Source organism: Heterodontus francisci, chromosome 13, assembly GCF_036365525.1.
Source record: "Heterodontus francisci isolate sHetFra1 chromosome 13, sHetFra1.hap1, whole genome shotgun sequence".
Taxonomy (NCBI): Eukaryota; Metazoa; Chordata; class Chondrichthyes; order Heterodontiformes; family Heterodontidae; genus Heterodontus; species Heterodontus francisci.
The window spans coordinates 110,394,646-110,413,042 of NC_090383.1; the positions used below are offsets into that span (position 1 = coordinate 110,394,646).

Consider the following 18,397-nt stretch of genomic DNA (forward strand, 5'->3'; position numbering starts at 1 on the left):
TACCTCCATATACCCACCTTGGTTCTGTAACCCTTAACATCTTTGACGAACAAAAAAATCTTAAAACTTAGTTTTGTTCTTTTCAATTGACCCTCGGCCTCAACAGCTTTTTGGGGAAGTTCCAGATTTACGCTACCTTATGTGTGAAGTGCTTACTGACATTGCCCCTGAATGGCCTACTTCCAATTTTAATGATGCCCTTTTGTTCTGGACTCACTTCATTAGAGGAAATAGTTTCTCATCAATCAAGTCTACTATCAGGGTAGGGAAAGACCGATTTTGTACTAAGAACTTGTCAGCAAACTACCCAGTCTATGCCTGCTCTTGTAGCTAGCTATTGTGTTGATGTGGCTGATCCAGTTCAGCTTCTGGTCAACAGTGACACCTAAAATGTTGCTGGGTGACTTTGTAATGGTTGTGCCATTGAAGGTCATGAGGAGATGGCGGGGCTTTCTCTTGTTTGCGATGGTCATTACCTGGCAATTTTATGTGGTGCTGTTATTTGTTACTCGTCAGGCTAAGCTAGAACAGTAAACTAAGAGCAAAATACTGCGGAGGCTGGAACTCAAACGGGAATGGAAAGTGCAGGAAGTACTCGACAGAATTTGGCAGCATCTGTGTCGGGAGAAACAGAGTTAATGTTTCAGGCCTGTGACCCTTCATCAGAACTGGTAAAAGTTAGAAATGTAACAGTCTTTGAGCAAGTAAAAGGGGGAAGGGGGCAAAGTAGAACAAGAAGGAAAGTCTATGATAGGACGGTGGGGGGGGGGGGGGGAGAGAGAGATTACATGACAGATGCCATGGAACAGAATGCAAATAGAGTGCTAAATAGTTGTAGCAAAAGACAAAGCACTAGTCCAGAGAGAGTGCTAATGGCCGAATAATGAACTGGTCTGTACGAAAGCAAAAACATGAAAACTAATTTTAAGACTAGCACGTGGTTTTAAAAAAACTAATAAATAAAAATAATAAACAAAAAAATAATGGGGCTCATGGTTTGAAATTATTGAGCTCAATATTGAGAACAGTGTTGTCCAATAGGATTTCGATGCTTGCCAAACTTGTGGTGATCAGGTCATCATATTCATCACATGATACAAAATATATGCAATATTAATAAAACAAATGCACATCCTTTGAAAATAGGTTTGAGGTTTTAACCAGTCAGCAATCAAGACTGATACTGCCAGAGCCAGGAGAACAGCTTCAAAAGAGTTTTATAATTCAACTGGTCTGCAAAGCAAGCCTGCTGTTAATACTCTCAAAGGGTGGTGACAATCAGTTAACTGAAGTGTTCTGTTTCTGACAGTGTGCTCCAGTTTATTTAAAAAAAAACTAATTTATTCAAAATAAACTGCCTCTATTTTATCAGAATTGATATATTTGGAATCTGGGAGAGAGAAAAGAATCGACAGATCGCTACTTATTGGCTTCCATGCTCTGACTCTTGCCTTGCTTATGCTCTGTCACCTGCCATTCTGAATACAGTGTCCGGACATTTAATAGACCTTTGGCTCATGGCCAGCCTCTGTAATTTCTCCTTTTCCTTTCAATCGCTTGTTGCAATAGGTCTATTAAGATGAAGGCTGAACACATTTGGATGTTGCTGCACTGCCCACTTTGCCAAAATTGTGCATTGCAGCCCTCATTGGCTCATGCACCTCAAATGTTTTCTGAAAACGACCAACCACCAGCTGTTAAACTCCAGAAAGCTTGTTATGGAAGGATAATGCTGGAGCCTATATTTACTCAGTTTCACGTTTATTGTGCAGAGTAAAAGGATTACAAACATGTAGCTCCTCACTGAAAGCCCTCATTGAGTGTCTCCTGAGAAGTGCTAAACGAAAACCCTTCACCTGCATATAATCAAACTATTGATGCACAAATAACGGATTAACGGCAGCTAAACAAAACTAAGTTCTTCAGTTACCATCCCCTGTGTCACTAGATTACCAAAGAAAATTTTGAGAGCAGTCGCACCACTGTCCTGCCAAAGGCCAGCCTTGCTTTCACAGCACTTCACAGAGCGGTCCCGTAGAGCCAAATGTATTGTCATTAGAGGCACTTGGTGAGAACAGGAACAGTGAAGGTAACAAATGGCAGACTGTTTTTCTTGTTTCATTGAGCAAGTGGCCCTTCAGCTTTCAGGTGACTCGGAACCTGACAATTGAACTATAAAAAACTCTGATAAACATGTTTGAGGGCTGACCGATATGTGACTCCTGTCTAACAGCAATGTGGTTGATTCTTCCTTACTCTGGTAAGTGACACCCCTGCAGCTGTAACACAACTCAGTATGGGTGTGGCTCTAAAAACGAAGAGACATCAATTTACCACATGTCTGTGGCTGATTTGCCACACGTGGCGAGTGGCGAGAGATTTGGGCAACAATGGGCTCGAACATTATCCCAGTCCTGCAGTCAATTGGCATTGGCTGCTTCACTGGAGCAGTTGTGAATGGAGCTGAACTGTGAAATTGTCAGTGAACGTCCTCACTCCCAACTTGTTTGAAGTGAAGGTTAATGATGAAGGTTGGTGCAGGGCTGCTTCTCTGATGAACTCTTGCAGCGATAACTTGGCCTCTGATAACCACAACCATCTTCCTTTTGGCTCTTTGGTGCTATACTCAGTTTAATGCAGCCTTGCTGTCTCCATTAGTTTTCAGCTCTTATCCCTGTCTGGGTCAAGGCTGTGGCAAGGTTTGGAGTTGAGTGCTGTATTGGAAGCTGAACTGAGTGTGAGGAGGGGACGGTGTGGAGGGGGGTGGGGGCAGAAATAGCATTTTCAGTGTAACACACAATTCATGTGTGTATTTATTTTAATAAATTCAGGCGTCACCTGCGGAAACTTACACACAAGATGGCCACCTTGTTTCCTGGTGTGAATAGGCTGCGAGTTTCTTGGTGCACACTGAGGATTATTTGTGCTGTGCTAATTGTTCATGAGAAGAGCAGCCTTGATACATCAGCATTTAGCTGGGTTTAATTGCACCGTGTGATTCGGCTGGGCTATTTTTAGTGGTCCCTGATGGCACCCCATATGCTGAGGAATTTGTTTTCTTGCTTTCATCAGGTAGTAGATAATCCATTGCCAAGAAGCAACTGTCTCTCTCTGAGCAACAGATCACCTCCCCATGCAACCCTCCGCTGGTATAATTTGTTTTCCTGCGTCGACCTTCCTTGTGTGTTAGAATGAGATTGGCAATTAATGCAGTTTTGAGCTCTCGGTTCAGATGCACTGGGAACTATATTGAGACTCCCCCTGTGTGTAATTTAATTTGGAATCACCACAAAGATGTGTTTTCAGTCCCATCAGTTGGCCCAGTATTTGAAATTGGGTCTCAGAGGTAGAAGGAGAATGTAACTGATTGTCTCTCTCAGTCTCTGAGGTCTTAATTCTGGATAAGGAATTTTGGCATCCAGTTTACTTAAAGTTGTATAAATGTGTTAACGAACAGAGACCTTGATCTTTCCTCTCTTTCTCAGGATAATGACAGCTGTTTATTGCTCCACCATTGGCGGTTGTACCGTCAGCTGCCGGGCCCTTGAATTCCCTTCCCAAACCCCTCTCTCCCTTTTAAATCCACCTCTTTGACCAAGCTTTTGGTTACTTGTCCTAATATCACCTATGTACCTCTTCCGAATTTTGGATGATAGCGCTCCTGTGAAGCACCTCGGGACGTTGTACAAGTTAAAGGCACTTGATAAATGCATGTTGTTGTACAATTTCAGCACTTAACTGGTTTTATTTTGGATTTCCAACCTTTCTTTTCGACGTAGGGTGGGTTCCTGGTCTTAAATCAAGTGATGACAGTTCTCTTTGCAGCTGTTCTCCTGGGATTGATGAGTTGCTCGTCAGAATGATATGCTGATTGTTGCTGTGCACAGGACCTTGGACTAATACGTTGACTCTTTTTAACTTATTAGCCCTTGCAGGTGCATTGGGTTCTCAGATTTCAAACCTGTTGCTTTCTGTTACTTTTGGCTACTTTTGACTTCATTTTCTTTCTTTTCTGCTGGACATTGGTCAAAGGTCAAGAATCATCTTCTCCTTCTTCTTTGGCCTCCTTGTCTTGAGAGACAATGGGTAAGCGCCTGGAGGTGGTCAGTGTTTTGTGGAGCAGCGCCTGGAGTGGCTATAAAGGCCAATTCTAGAGTGACAGACTCTTCCACAGGTGCTGCAGAAAAAATTGGTTGTCGGGGCTGTTACACAGTTGGCTCTCTCCTTGCGCTTCTGTCTTTTTTTCTGCCAACTGCTAAGTCTCTTCAACTCGAGTCAATGTTAAAGTAGCCATCCTGTTTTGCGAAAGAAATGTTAATTAAGGTAAGAATGGAAAATGCTGGAAAGACTGACTGACCTGTGTAAAGAGGTCATTTTGAAGGTACAGACTGTTCATCAGAACCGAAATTGAAGGCCAAGAAGAAACAGGGCTCATCACATTCTCACTTGCAAGATCTTCAACTGGAGCAAGCCACTTCAGTCCCATCCCCCCTGCCCTTTCCACAAACCAAAGACACTGGGGCTCTTTTCTCTAGAAAAGAGAAGGCTGAGGAATTACCTGGTCGAGGTCTTCAAGGCCTTCTTCAAGGTCTTCAAGAAAGGGTTTGATAGGGCAGACGTAGAGAAGATATTTCCACTTTCTGGCAAGACCACAACTAGGGGCCATAAATATAAGATAAATGCTAATAAATCCAATAGGTAATTCAGGAGAAACTTCTTTACCCAGAGAGTGCTTAGAATATGGAACTTGCTACCACAGGTGAATAGTAGAAATGCATTTGAGGAGCTAGATAAGCGCAAGTTGATATGGTTAGTTGAAGTGGGGTAAGAGGAGGCTCATGTGGAGCATAAACATTGGCTCAGACCAGTTAGACCAAATGGCCTGGTTCTCTGCGATAACTTCGATCTAAGACAGTGTAGTGTTATGGCAGTGGTATATTTTCGGTAACAGCTTTATTTCTATGTGTGTAGCATCACTCAGGAATGCTACCATTTGCTGCTGTTGTGTTTAAAGCTGTGTTTTTGACCTGACCTGAAAGTTGTAGCATTTATTTCAGGTTCATGTAAGATGGTAGTGATCATACCAATTTTCTTTCTTATCGTTGTTGCATTATGTCTGGAGTTTGCCTGTAGCCACTGTTATTAAAACAGGCTACAGTTTTTTTTAAAAGTTTTTGAAAATTGCACTGGGTTTTAAATACGCTTGTATTTTATTTTTATTAAAAAGGACTGGATGTCTGAGTGACTGCTTTAGTTCACTGGCTATGTGGATGTAATTACATATTAATCAACCTTCAGTTCTGTTTCAACACTTGACTATATTGTACAAGTTTCAGTCTTGGTGTGAGGTATCTTTTAAATTTTTAACTGTTGTGGAGCGTGTAAACACACGTTTTATTACAGCATGCATTATACCAAGGATGGAGTGTGAGTGGTAATAATTCATTCCCACACACGGTCCTGTCAATAAACAATGGGAATATGAGTGAAAATTAAGATTGCTCCCTCCCCCACTCCCCTCACTCTTATTTTGATGTGCAAAGATTTGAAATTCTTTTTTGAAAAGAAGCAAAGTGAGTTCATAATAATATTGTTGACCAGGGTAATGTTTTGTTGCTGCCTGGTCAGCACGTTCCGTTTCTATTTTTAATGTTTTGATAGCCTGGCTGGACTGCAGAGAGATCTTGCTTCAGTCTGTCTTGAACCAGTCATCTTGCCTCACGCCAGCATTGGTCAGCTTGCTTCAAGCAGCGGTAACTTTCATCTCCGTGACGCAAGTGACACATTTTGGCAGGGAGAGCGAGGAGGGGCAATGTAAAATAAAGGGTACAGTCTGAAAGGAGGTGCAGGAGCAGAGGGACCTGGAGGTATATGTGAACAAACCATTGAAGGGCAGGTTGAGAAAGTGGTTAATGAGGCATGCAGCATCCTGGGTTTTATAAATAGGGGTATAGAGTACAAAAACCAGGAGATTATGATGACTCTTTGTAAAACACTGGTTTGGCCTCAACTGGAGTACTGAGTACAGTTCTGGGCACCGTACTTCAGGAAGATTGTGAAGGCATTGGAGGGCTGCAGAAAAGATTTATGAGAATGGTTCCAGGGATGAGAGACTTCAGTTACATGGATAGATTGACAAAGCTTTGGTTGTTCTCCTTCGAGAAGAGAAGGTTGAGAGGTGATTTTATAGAGGTGTTCAATATCATGAGGGGGCTGGAGAGAGTAAATAGGGAGAAATTGCTCCCATTGGCAGAAGGGTTGAGAACCAGAGGACATCGATTTAAGGTGATTGGGAAAAGAACCAGAGGCGTCATGAGGAAATTTTCTTTTATGCAGCAAGTGGTTAGAATCTGGAACGCACTGCTTAAGAGTTTGGTGGAGGCAGATTCAATCGGGAAAGGCAGGGGCGTGGGTCCAGCTGAGTACTCTCTTGTAGAGAGCCGGCACGGACATGATGGGCAGAATGGCCTGCTTCTGTGCTGTTACCATTCTATGAAGGTATTCTACAAGGAGCCCCTTATCAGGATCTGAATGACTATCCTCAGCTTACAGTCCTGCAAAGGCACTGCATTGTCGGAGGTGCCGTACTTTAGATGCAATATTAAACTCCAGTGTTCCTGTTCCGCTGGATTTTGAAACTGTAATGGGAAGATGGCAGGATTGGTATTTTGGTAGGATGCGTTCAACTGGGCTGAAAGGACTACTTTCAGCCACACCATTGAAATATAATCCAAAAATCTTTGCAGCGGGGAGGATCATTCTAAAATAAAAGCAAAATACTGCAGATGCTGGAAATCTGAAATAAAAAGAAGAAATGCTGGAAATACTCAGCAGGTCTGGCAGCATCTGTGGAGAGAGAAGCAGAGTTAACGTTTCGGGTCAGTGACCCTTCTTCAGAACTGACAAATTCATTCTAAAAGCTGACTATTGTAAGACCTTGCATGTTTACATAGTGCTTTTCACGCCGTGAGGATATACCTGGGTGCTTTTACAGTCAATGAAGCACTTTTTGAATTGCAGTGACTGTTGTAATGTAGGCAATTACAGCAACTAATTAGTGCATCGTAAGGCCCCACAGACAGCAGTTAGTTTAGTTGAGGAATAAATACTGGAAAGGGCCCTGGAAAACCCACCTGTTCCTCTTCGAATCGTGGAGTTTTTGTTTCCGCCATTACAGGCAGATTGAGCCTCGTTTTAACATCTCATCCAAAGTATGGCGTCTCCGACAGTGCAGCACCCCCTCAGTGCTACACAGAAATGTTAGCCTAGATTAAGTGCTCACATCTGTGAAGTGTGGCTTGATCACATCTGTGATCATCTGTCTCTGATGTGAGAGTGTTACCCACTGAATCAAGGTTGACAGCTTTAAATTTGCCCCAAGTGAGGCTGTAATTTAACAACTTCAATATAAAATGAAAGATAAATATATGCTAAAATTGTATGCAAACTCCCTTGATCAAAATTAAAAATATGGAAATGACAAAGTTAAGAAATAGTATGGTATCAAAAAAATGAGTATGCGGTGCAATCAGGGTTAGGCTTTAAGTAACAGAGTACAAGGATTAGCATTGGTAATTACTTAAATTGCTGCACAAGCTCTGTTCCATTAAGTTGATAGGTTAGCTCCAAAGAATCACATAAGAGTTAAAATGTGGCAGTTCTATTGATTACCAGTTACAGTGGTAAATCAGGAGCAAGGATGTCTTGCTGCAATTATATAGGGCCTTGGTGAGACCACATCTGGAGTATTGTGTGCAATTTTGGTCGTCTTATCTGAGCAGGGATATTCTTGCTATGGAGGGAGTGTAGCGAAGGTTCACCGGACTGATTCCTGGAATGGTAAGACTGACGTGTGAAGAGAGTTTGGGTCGATTAGGCTTATATTAGGTAGAGTTTAGAAGAATGAGGGGATCTCATAGAAATCTACAAAATTCTAACAGGACTGGACAGACTAGATGCAGGAAGGATGTTCCCGATGGCGGGGGAGTCCAGGACCAGGGGTCACAGTCTAAGGATAAGGGGTAAGCCATTTAGGACTGAGATGAGGAGGGATTTCTTCACCCAGAGAGTGGTGAACCTGTGGAATTCTCTACCACAGAAAGCAGTTGAGGCCAAATCATTAAATATATTCAAGAAAGAGTTAGATATCGTTCTTGGGGCTAAAGGGATCAAGGGATGCGGGGAGAAAGCAGGAACAGGGTACTGAGTTTGGGTGATCAGCCATTATTGTCTTGAATGGCGGAGCAGGCTTGAAGGGCCGAATGGCCTACTCCTCCTATTTTTCTATGTTTTCTCTGTGCCAGCTTCAGATGTGTTCCTTCATTTCTTGGTAGTAATCATTGTGCCATGCCTGGTGTGCAGGCTGCAATGTGGAGCTCAGAACTGTAAATGCTTCGAATCATACAGCATAGAGGGCGGCCATTCGGTCCATCGTACCTGTGCCAGCTCTTTGTAAGAGCTTTCCAATTAGTCCCACTCCCCTGCTCTTTTCCCATCGTCCTGCAATGTTTTCCCTTTCAAGTATTTATCCAATTCCCTTTTGAAATTTGCTATTGAATCTGCTTTCACCACCTCTTCAGGCAGTGCATTCCAGATCAGCGAAACTTAGTGCAAAGAGTTTTTCTCATCTTGCTTCAGGTTCTTCTGCCAATTACCTTAATTCTGTCAAGAAATGCTGGAATCACTCAGCAGGTCTGGCAGCATCTGTGGAAAGAGAAGCAGAGTTAAAGTTTCGGGTCAGTGACCCTTCTTCGGAACTGACAAATATCAAAAAAGTCACAGATTAGCAAGTGAGGTGGGGGTGGGGCAAGAGATAACAAAGGAGAAGGTGCAGATTGGACCAGGCCACATAGCTGACCAAAAGGTCACAGAGCAAAGGCAAACAATATGTTAATGGTGTGTTGAAAGACAAAGCATTAGTACAGATTAGGTGTAAATACACTGAATATTGAACAGCAGCAAGTGCAAACCTGAAGAAAAACAACCTGAAAAAAACAGTGGGTAAGCAAACTGAACAAACTAAGATGAAATGAAATAAATGCAAAAAAAGATTGTAAAAAATGTAAAAAGGAATGTAAAAAAAAAAAGGAAGAAAAAATAACTAAAAATGAAAGTAAAATTGGGGGCTGTCATGCTCTGAAATTATTGAACTCAATGTTCAGTCCGGCAGGCTGTAGTGTGCCTAATCGGTAGATGAGATGCTGTTCCTCGAGCTTGCGTTGATGTTCACTGGAACACTGCAGCAATCCCAGGACAGAGATGTGAGCATGAGAGCAGGGGGGAGTGTTGAAATGGCAAGCAACCAGAAGCTCAGGGTCCTGCTTGCGGACTGAGCAGAGATGTTCCGCAAAGCTGTCACCCAGTCTGCGCTTGGTCTCCCCAATGTAGAGGAGACCACACTGTGAGCAGCGAATACAGTATACTACATTGAAAGAAGTACAAGTAAATCGCTGCTTCACCTGAAAGGAGTGTTTGGGGCCTGGGATAGTGAGGAGAGAGGAGGTAAATGGGCAGGTATTACACCTCCTGCGATTGCAGGGGAAGGTGCCCTGGGACGGGGACGAGGTGGTGGGGGTAATGGAGGAGTGGACCAGGATGTCGCGGAGGGAACGATCCCTTTGGAATGCTGACAGGGGAAGGGAGGGGAAGATGCGACTGGTAGTGGCATCACGCTGGAGGTGGCGAAAATGGTGGAGGATGATCCTTTGGATATGGAGGCTGGTGGGATGAAAAGTGAGGACAAGGGGAACCCTGTCATGGTTCTGGGAGGGAGGGGAAGGGGTGAGGGTAGAGGTGCGGGGAATGGGTCGGACATGGTTGAGGGCCCTGTCAACCACAGTGGGGGGAAATCCTCGGTTGAGGAAAAAGGAGGTCATATCAGAAGCACCGTCATGGAAGGTAGCATCATCAGAGCAGATGCATCGGAGATGGAGAAACTGGGAGAATGGAATGGAGTCCTTACAGGAGGTAGGGTGTGAAGAAGTGTAGTCGAGGTGGCTGTGGGAGTCGGTGGGCTTATAATGGATGTTGGTAGACAACCTATCCCCAGAGATGGAGACAGAGAAGTCGAGGAAGGGAAGTGTCAGAGATGGACCATGTAAAGGTGAGAGAAGGGTGGAAATTGGAAGCAAAGTTGATAAAGTTTTCTAGTTCGGGGCAGGAGCAGGAAACGGCACCGATACAGTCATCAATGTACCGGAAAAAGAGTTGGGGGAGGGGGCCTGAGTAGGACTGGAACAAAGAATGCTCGACATATCCCACAAAAAGACAGGCATAACTAGGACCCATGCGGGTACCCATAGCGACACCTTTTACTTGAAGGAAGTGCGTGGAGTTGAAGGAGAAGTTGTTCAATGTGAGAACAAGTTCAGCCAGGTGGAGGAGGGTGTTGGTGGATGGGGACTGGTTGGGCCTCTGTTCCAGGAAGAAGCAGAGAGCCCTCAAACCATCCTGGTGGGGGATGGAGGTGTAGAGCGATTGGACATCCATAGTGAAGAGGAGGCAGTTGGGACCAGGAAACTGGAAATTGTCAAAATGACGTAGGACGTCAGAAGAGTCACGGATGTAGGTGGGAAGAGACTGGACCAGCGGAGAAAAGATAGAATCTAGATAGGAAGAAATATGTTCAGTGGGGCAGGAGCAGGCTGACACAATGGGTCTGCCGGGACATTCCCGTTTGTGGATTTTGGGAAGGAGGTAGAAGCGGGCTGTCCGGGGTTGTGGGACTATGAGGTTGGAAGCTGTAGAGGGAAGATCTCCAGAGGAGATGAGGTCAGTGACAGTCCTTTGGACGGTGGCTTGATGTTCGGTGGTGGGGTCATGGTCCAGAGGGAGGTAGGAAGAGGTGTCTGTGAGTTGGCGTTGAGCTTCTGCAAGGTAGAGGTCGGTACGCCATACAACAACAGCACCACCCTTGTCTGCAGGTTTGATGACCATGTCAGGGTTAGACCTGAGAGAACGGAGTGCCTCAAGTTCAGAGGGGGACAGGTTAGAGTGAGTGAGGGGAGCAGAGAAATTGAGACGACCAATGTCTCGCCGACAGTTTTCCAGCATCCGCAGTATTTTGCTTTTACCTTAATTCTGTGCCCTCTGGTTACATAGGAAATAGGAGTAGGCCATTCGGCCCCTCGAGCCTGCTTTGCTATTCATCTAGATCATGGATGATCATCTCCTCAATGCCATTTTCCTGCACTCTCCCCAATCCCCATATCCTTTGATATCCAGAAATCTATTGATCTCTGTCTTGAACATGCTTAATGAGCGTCCACAGCCCTTTGGGGTAGAGAATTCCAAAGATTCACCAAACTCTGAGTGAATAAATTGCTCCTTATTTCAGTCCGAAATAGCCTACCCCTTATTCCGTGACTGTATCCCCTGGTTCTAATCCCTCCACTCCTCTTCCCCCCACCATGCCCACGGCGGAGGGAAATATCCTTCCTGCATCTACCCTGTTACTGTCCCTTCTGCTACTGGATACAGTATTTCCTTATTTATCAAAATTCTTCATGATTTTAAACACCACTACAACATCTCCCCTAGTCTTGTTGCTCTAATGAGAACAACCCCAGCTCCCCAGCTTCTCCAGTCTGTCCACATAACTGAAGTCCCGCATCCTTGTTGAATTCTAGTGAAGTTCCTCTGTACCATCTCCAAGGCTTTGCCATCCTTGCTGAAGTGCAGTGCCCAGAATTGACTGCAATGTCCCAGCTGGGGCCTAACAGAGGACACACCTGAAGCGGTTTGGACTAGCAACAGTGTTGGTGGGCTGCCTTAACTGGTTGTTATTGTTTTTGCAACTCTATGGCTTGCTGAGCTATATTAGAGAGGATTAAAAGTTACATTTGGCGTGTGGGAGTGCAGTCACCTTTAGGCCAGACTGGGTGTCAGAGTTGGCCCTTCCCTTTACGTTCGTTAATGAACCGGTTGGGTTTGTATGGCAATCCAGCAGCTTGAACGGGTCACTTTTTTCTGGTCCCAGCTGGCAAGTTAGCAGATGTGTCCAATTCAGTGTCTCAACTTCCCGTGCTGGGGCTTTGAATTTACGAGCCCCGAGTTGGTAGCCCAGTAATTTACCTGTGGTGGGAGAAAGTGAGTTAATGTTTCAGGTTGATGACCTTTCCTCAGAACTGCGAAAAGTTAGAGATGTAACAAGTTTTGAGCAAGTACAGAGGAAGGGAAAAGGGGGTGGGGGTGGCTGAAGAACAAAAGGGAAGGTCTGGGATAGGGAGGAAGGCAGGAGATTAAATGACAAAAGGGATAATGGTGCAAGACACAAAGATGGTGGTAATGGGACAAGTAAAGAAGTAAAAGATGTGTCTAGAGGAGGTGTAAATGGGAATAGAAGAGTCATTACCAATAGCTGCTCTCCAAAAAAAAAAAAAAAAAAAAAACTGGGGTCAGCAGGCTATGATCTGAAATTAAACTAGATGTAGAGTCCCGTCGCCTGAAGTACCCAATCGAAAGATAGGGTGCTGTTACTTGAAATTTCATTGAGTTTCATTGGAACAGTGTAGAAGGCCGAGTACAGAGAGATCAGATACATTACCATATGCAATGGGGTCACATTCCCAGGGGTGAGGAACCAGTCCTGTTCATGAGAAGCACTGTTAGCAATTTAAAAAAAGACTGCGCTCGCAGTTGAAACATTGTAGGGTTTTTTTTCTGGTTGTGAACCTGTCGGTCAGTCTGCCTGGCAACACCTTACACCCTCGCCAACAGGAGGTGGTAAGATACCTCACTGTCCCTGTCTCCAGACACAGCCGCAGCACTGCGTGACTTTCGAGCAAGAGAGACATCTTCAAAAGTCTGGATCTATAAGCCAGTGCAGGGAAAAGAAGGGGACTCTGCTGGGACAGGCTTCACACATTGTTCAATCTCAACATGACCCAACAAAGATGCCACTGCTAAGGATCCTGTATGTCACCAACTCTCAGAAGGAATCTCTCATTACTTGGATGAGAGTCAGAAACGGGAGGTGTCGGCGTGAGTGGTGGAGGACAGTGGGCAGGGTGACAAACTAGTTCAGTAGAAACATCAGCGCTCGTTAAGCAACTTCTCAGTTTCGTTCTGTAATGCTGATAACTGCAGGAAGCAACGGTTTTGCAAGTAAATGTTAGGTGGTTAATCATCGGTCTAAATTAGGTGTTCTCGCACCTACACTGTTTGTTTGGGATTTTCTTCTCCCTGCTGCTCACATGCTTTCAAGTCTTCAGAAGAAGGAATTTTCCTCCACACAAGATCAGGGGGCAGGTTGTTCAACCTTGCCCGCCTAAGAGCGAAGACCAAAGTACGGAAAATCCTCATCAGGGAACTCCTCTTTGCTGACGATGCTGCTTTAACATCTCACACTGAAGAGTGCCTGCAGAGTCTCATTGACAGGTTTGCAGCTGCCTGCAACGAATTTGGCCTAACCATCGGCCTCAAGAAAACGAACATCATGGGGCAGGACGTCAGAAATGTTCCATCCATCAATATCGGCGACCACGCTCTGGAAGTGGTTCAAGAGTTCACCTACCTAGGCTCAACTATCACCAGTAACCTGTCTCTCGATGCAGAAATCAACAAGCGCATGGGAAAGGCTTCCACTACTATGTCCAGACTGGCCAAGAGTGTGTGGGAAAATGGCGCACTGACACGGAACACAAAAGTCCGAGTGTATCAAGCCTGTGTCCTCAGTACCTTGCTCTATGGCAGCGAGGCCTGGACAAAGTATGTCAGCCAAGAGCGACGTCTCAATTCATTCCATCTTCACTGCCTCCGGAGAATCCTTGGCATCAGGTGGCAGGACCGTATCTCCAACACAGTAGTCCTCGAGGCGGCCAACATCCCCAGCTTATACACACTACTGAGTCAGTGGCGCTTGAGATGGTTTGGCCATGTGAGCCGCATGGAAGATGGCAGGATCCCCAAAGACACATTGTACAGCGAGCTCACCATTGGTATCAGACCCACCGGCCGTCCATGTCTCCGCTTTAATGACGTCTGCAAACGTGACATGAAGTCCTGTGACATTGATCACAAGTCGTGGGAGTCAGTTGCCAGCGATCGCCAGAGCTGGCGGGCAGCCATAAAAGTGGGGCTGAAGTGTGGCGAGTCGAAGCAGTTGGCAGGAAAAAAGACAGAAGTGCAAGGGGAGAGCCAACTGTGTAACAGCCCCAACAATCAAATTTTATCTGCAGCACCTGTGAAAGAGTCTGTCACTCTAGAATTGGCCTTTTATAGCCACTCCAGGCACTGCTCCACAAATCACTGACCACCTCGAGGTGCTTACCCATTGTCTCCCGAGACAAGGAGGCCAAAGAAGAGGAAATAAGAATTGGAATTTGTCAAGAGAGGGAGGAGGATAAGACTAATGGGCTGACCTGTATCGGGACTGGGATGAGAAACTAGCCATTTGTTTTCCTGGGAATTTGCACTGTTGAATAGCTATAACTTTAGAGTATAATCATCTTTCTGTCTTTTATCTTTTCATCTATGTTTGTGTCTGAGAGAGAGCAAGAGACAGAGAGATGCACACATCCTATAGAACAGCAAACACTGTCAGCTGGAGAACTGTCCTGGTTTTGGGCACTGATTTTTTTTTTTAAGTTAACTGTTGAGAAACATTTTATTTGTAAATACACTAAGCAAGTAGGAGGAATCGCTGTGGCTGTTGTGTGTAATGAGCTTATGAACATGTTCTTTTTGAATGCATCTACAGTGTCTATACATTGTGACCAGAGTAACTCCTGCCCCACTCCCAACAAGTATTTATTAAATGGCTAAAATAAAAGCAAAATACTGCGGATGCTGGAAATCTGAAACAAAAACAAGAAATGCTGGAATCACTCAGCAGGTCTGGCAGCATCTGTGGAAAGAGAAGCAGAGTTAACGTTTCGGGTTAGCAACCCTTCTTCGGAACTGACAAATATTAGAAAAGTCACAGATTCAGCTATGTGGCCTGGTCCAATCTGCACCTTCTCCTTTGTTATCTCTTGCCCCACTCCCACCTCACTTGCTTATAATCTGTGACTTTTCTAATATTTGTCAGTTCCGAAGAAGGGTCGCTGACCCGAAACGTTAACTCTGCTTCTCTTTCCACAGATGCTGCCAGACCTGCTGAGTGATTCCAGCATTTCTTGTTTTTGTTTATTAAATGGCTGTTGGTAAGCCCAAAAACAATGAAACATGATTCATAGGATGTATCCACTTCATTGTTTGAGTGACTAGAGAGCCAACCATAGATTTTTACTTATTAACAAAAATCTACTGTATGTACGTGCAGCTAAATATTTAATATTGATCTCAAGGTTCTGAAGAGTCATATCCGACTTGAAACATTAACTCTGTTTCTCTCTCCACAAATGCTGCCAGACCTGCTGAATATTTCTAGCCCTTTCTGTTTTTATTTCAGATTTCCAGCATCTGCAGTATTTTGCTTTTAATATAATATTGATGTTTCTCCCCCTTCTTTATTCTGCTTCACAATCATACATTTTTAAAAAAACTGTCCTCAATTTGTTTGCAGCCTGATGAGGTGTTTACTATTGAAATTGTAATCAGAGGAAGGTTTATGCTTTGTAGAATAGTGAAAGAAAATTAAAAAGCTCCCTTGAAAATGGCTGCACCATCTGAGCTCTCTAGAGTTGTACACTCGTCTATGTCTAAGGGAACAATGGTGAATGGACTCTTTAATAGCACTCGCATCAAGTCATAGCTGAAGCATTGTGCTATTGGTTTAACATGTACATCCATCACAACAGTCGTTATGCATGAACTTGACAAATCCATTTCACACAAAGAGCTCAAGATTGCTGTGAGTTCCCGTCATTCTGTTACTTCTCCCTCTCTTCATTTCCACATCTCATTCCGCCAAGTACAAGACCACAAACTCAGTTAGCCACTAATTTGGGTGTCTGCTAAATTCAGCCATCAGTTTGGAGCCTGCTAGTGTTGTTTATTATATTTATTTTGGCCCTGATTATTCTAAAAATCTACACCCCATGTGGGAAGTTAACTGACTTGGATATAACCTTTGACTGCAAAGTATCTAATTTTCCATTACATACCATGAGCAGAATATATTCAGTCACACAAGTGAACACTGAGGAACATTCATAAATGTTTCTATTGCGTCTCCTTATCTGTCACTACAGAATTATAGAGTAATTCGTGCAAATAATTGAATTAGAAATGTAACCCCCAACTTTATTTTTCGATGCAGTTCCGTATTCCTTTCCCCCAAGCCCGAGCTTCTATCCAGGTCCTCTGCCTGCCATTCAACAGTTGTTGAGGGCAAACAATTAAGTTCCTGACCACTAAGATGTAGACAAGAGTGGCCTAATGTCCTCTTTAGCCTTACAGTTAAACGGTTAAGCCTGTGAACTTACTTGTGGGTGTCTCCCTCTTCCTGGAGTAAGGCTGCCTTTTATTAACTTGGGCCCATGTACATGTTATTACTTTTTTTTTCTTGATTTGCTCTTGGAATGTGGATGAAGCTCGTTGCTCCAAAGCTGTTGAGAGTCAAAGGTTTGGTGTGGGATTGGAGTCTGTGAAGGCCAGACCTGTTATGGATGGCAGGCTTTTTAAAGTTCATTCTCTCTCTGTGAGAGTTGTTGGCAAAATCGTATTTATTGTCCATCTGTAATTGCCCTGAAAGGTAGTGGGCTGTCTTTTTGCACTGCTTTTTGCAGTGGCTTGATAGAACTGAGTGACTTTCTAGGCCATTTCAGAGGGCAGTTACAAATTGTTGATGTGGGACTTGATTTACATGTCGGCCAGACCAGGTAAGGACTGTTGTTTTCCTTCCCTACAGGACGTTAGTGAACCAATTGGATTTTTACGTTAATCCGACAGCTTCATGGTCACATCTACTGATATAACTTTTTATTAATTTCCCTTTCCTGAAGGGCATCAATGGACTGGTTGGCTTTTTATGGCAATCTGACATTTTTTGTAGATTTTATTTCCGTTACTTTGTTGAATTCAATTTTACAACTTGCCATAGTTGGATTCTAATTGTACTTCACTGCAAAGGATGTGAGTGCCTAGATTGTGGAAGTTCACAAGCAATTTCAATGTGGACGATGTTGCAACTTAGCTCCACCTGATCCTGGTCTCATGCGATGTCCATGCTTGTGTACTTTGCAGAAGAGGTCACGAAATGAGCAACAGCAGCATAAACCCTGCCTGATCTTTCCTTTTTTATCGTGGTGCCGAGTCCGATTGTAATTCCCCAATTGCACACTAGCTGGGATCGTTGACTGGGAGTGGAACCTGAGATCATGTGATCTTGTATGGCTTATTAAGGAATGGTGAACCTTTACAAAACATTGGTTCAGCCTCAACTGGAGTATTGTTCCCAATTCTGGGCACCACATTTTAGGAAGGATGTGAAAGCTTTAGAGAGAGTGCAGAAAAGAATCTCAAGAATGGTTCCAGGGATGAGGGACTTCAGTTATTTGGATAGACTGGAGAAACTGGGATTGTTCTCTTTGGAGAAGAGAAGGTTGAGAGGAGGTTTGATCGAGGTGTTCAAAATCATGAGGGGTGTGGCCAGAGTTGATGGGGAGAAACTGTTCCCGTTGGCGGAAGGCTCAAGAACCGCAAGACATCAATTTAAGGTGATTGGCAAAAGAATCGGAGGCAACATGAGGAAAAACTTTTTTCCACAGCAAGTGGTTAGGATCTGGAATGCACTGCCTGAGAGTGTGGTGGAGGCTGATTCAATCAAGGCCTTCAAAACTGGATAACTAAAGAGAAAAAAATTGCAGGGCTATAGGGAAAAGGCAGGGGACTAGCTGTGTTGCACCTGCACCGAGCCAGCACCAACACGACAGGCTGAATGTGCTGTAACCACTTTATGCTTCTAAGATTATTGAACCTGGGAGTGCCAGGTCATTCTTCAGGATATTGTGTGGCTATGCCAACTTGTGTTGTGATGCAGCCTATCTGTGGCTTCCTGGCTTTAATTGAAAATGTACTCCTGTGGCCATTTCTGGACTGTAGTTTATATTTCAATGTCAGTCAAAATAATTCTCTTTGTCCTATAATACTGACAATATTGCTGTGATTGCAATTTGTTGCAAGTCAGTATTACATGTACCCAGATGTTCTGTATTGCGTGAGGGATGAGATGGGCATTGCACATTGGGTGATCTTGAGTTCCCCTCTCATGCAATATACGATTGAGGCTGTTAAGGTAGCTGGCTAGTTAGAAGGAGCTGAATGCTTCAATTTTTGGTGAAAGTATTTAAACTAAAGGTAACCTCTGCCCCACCCTCACCCTTATTAGGATTTTTAAAAATAATTGACTTTTTGATTTTACAGTAATGTATTGCATCCTTTTAATAGATTACTTGCATGGAAATAGTAGCTGAACTGTCGAGAAACCTGGTTATGTAGTGACTGTCCAAGCAAT

The 18,397-nt window shown here is 44.0% G+C and overlaps 1 protein-coding gene across 4 annotated transcripts in view; it reads left to right on the forward strand.

Annotated features, from left to right (window-relative positions):
• Nucleotides 1–18,397, forward strand: part of smyd3 (SET and MYND domain containing 3) — a 737,952-nt gene that overhangs the window by 247,076 nt on the left and 472,479 nt on the right. The gene's annotated exons all lie outside the window — the stretch shown is intronic.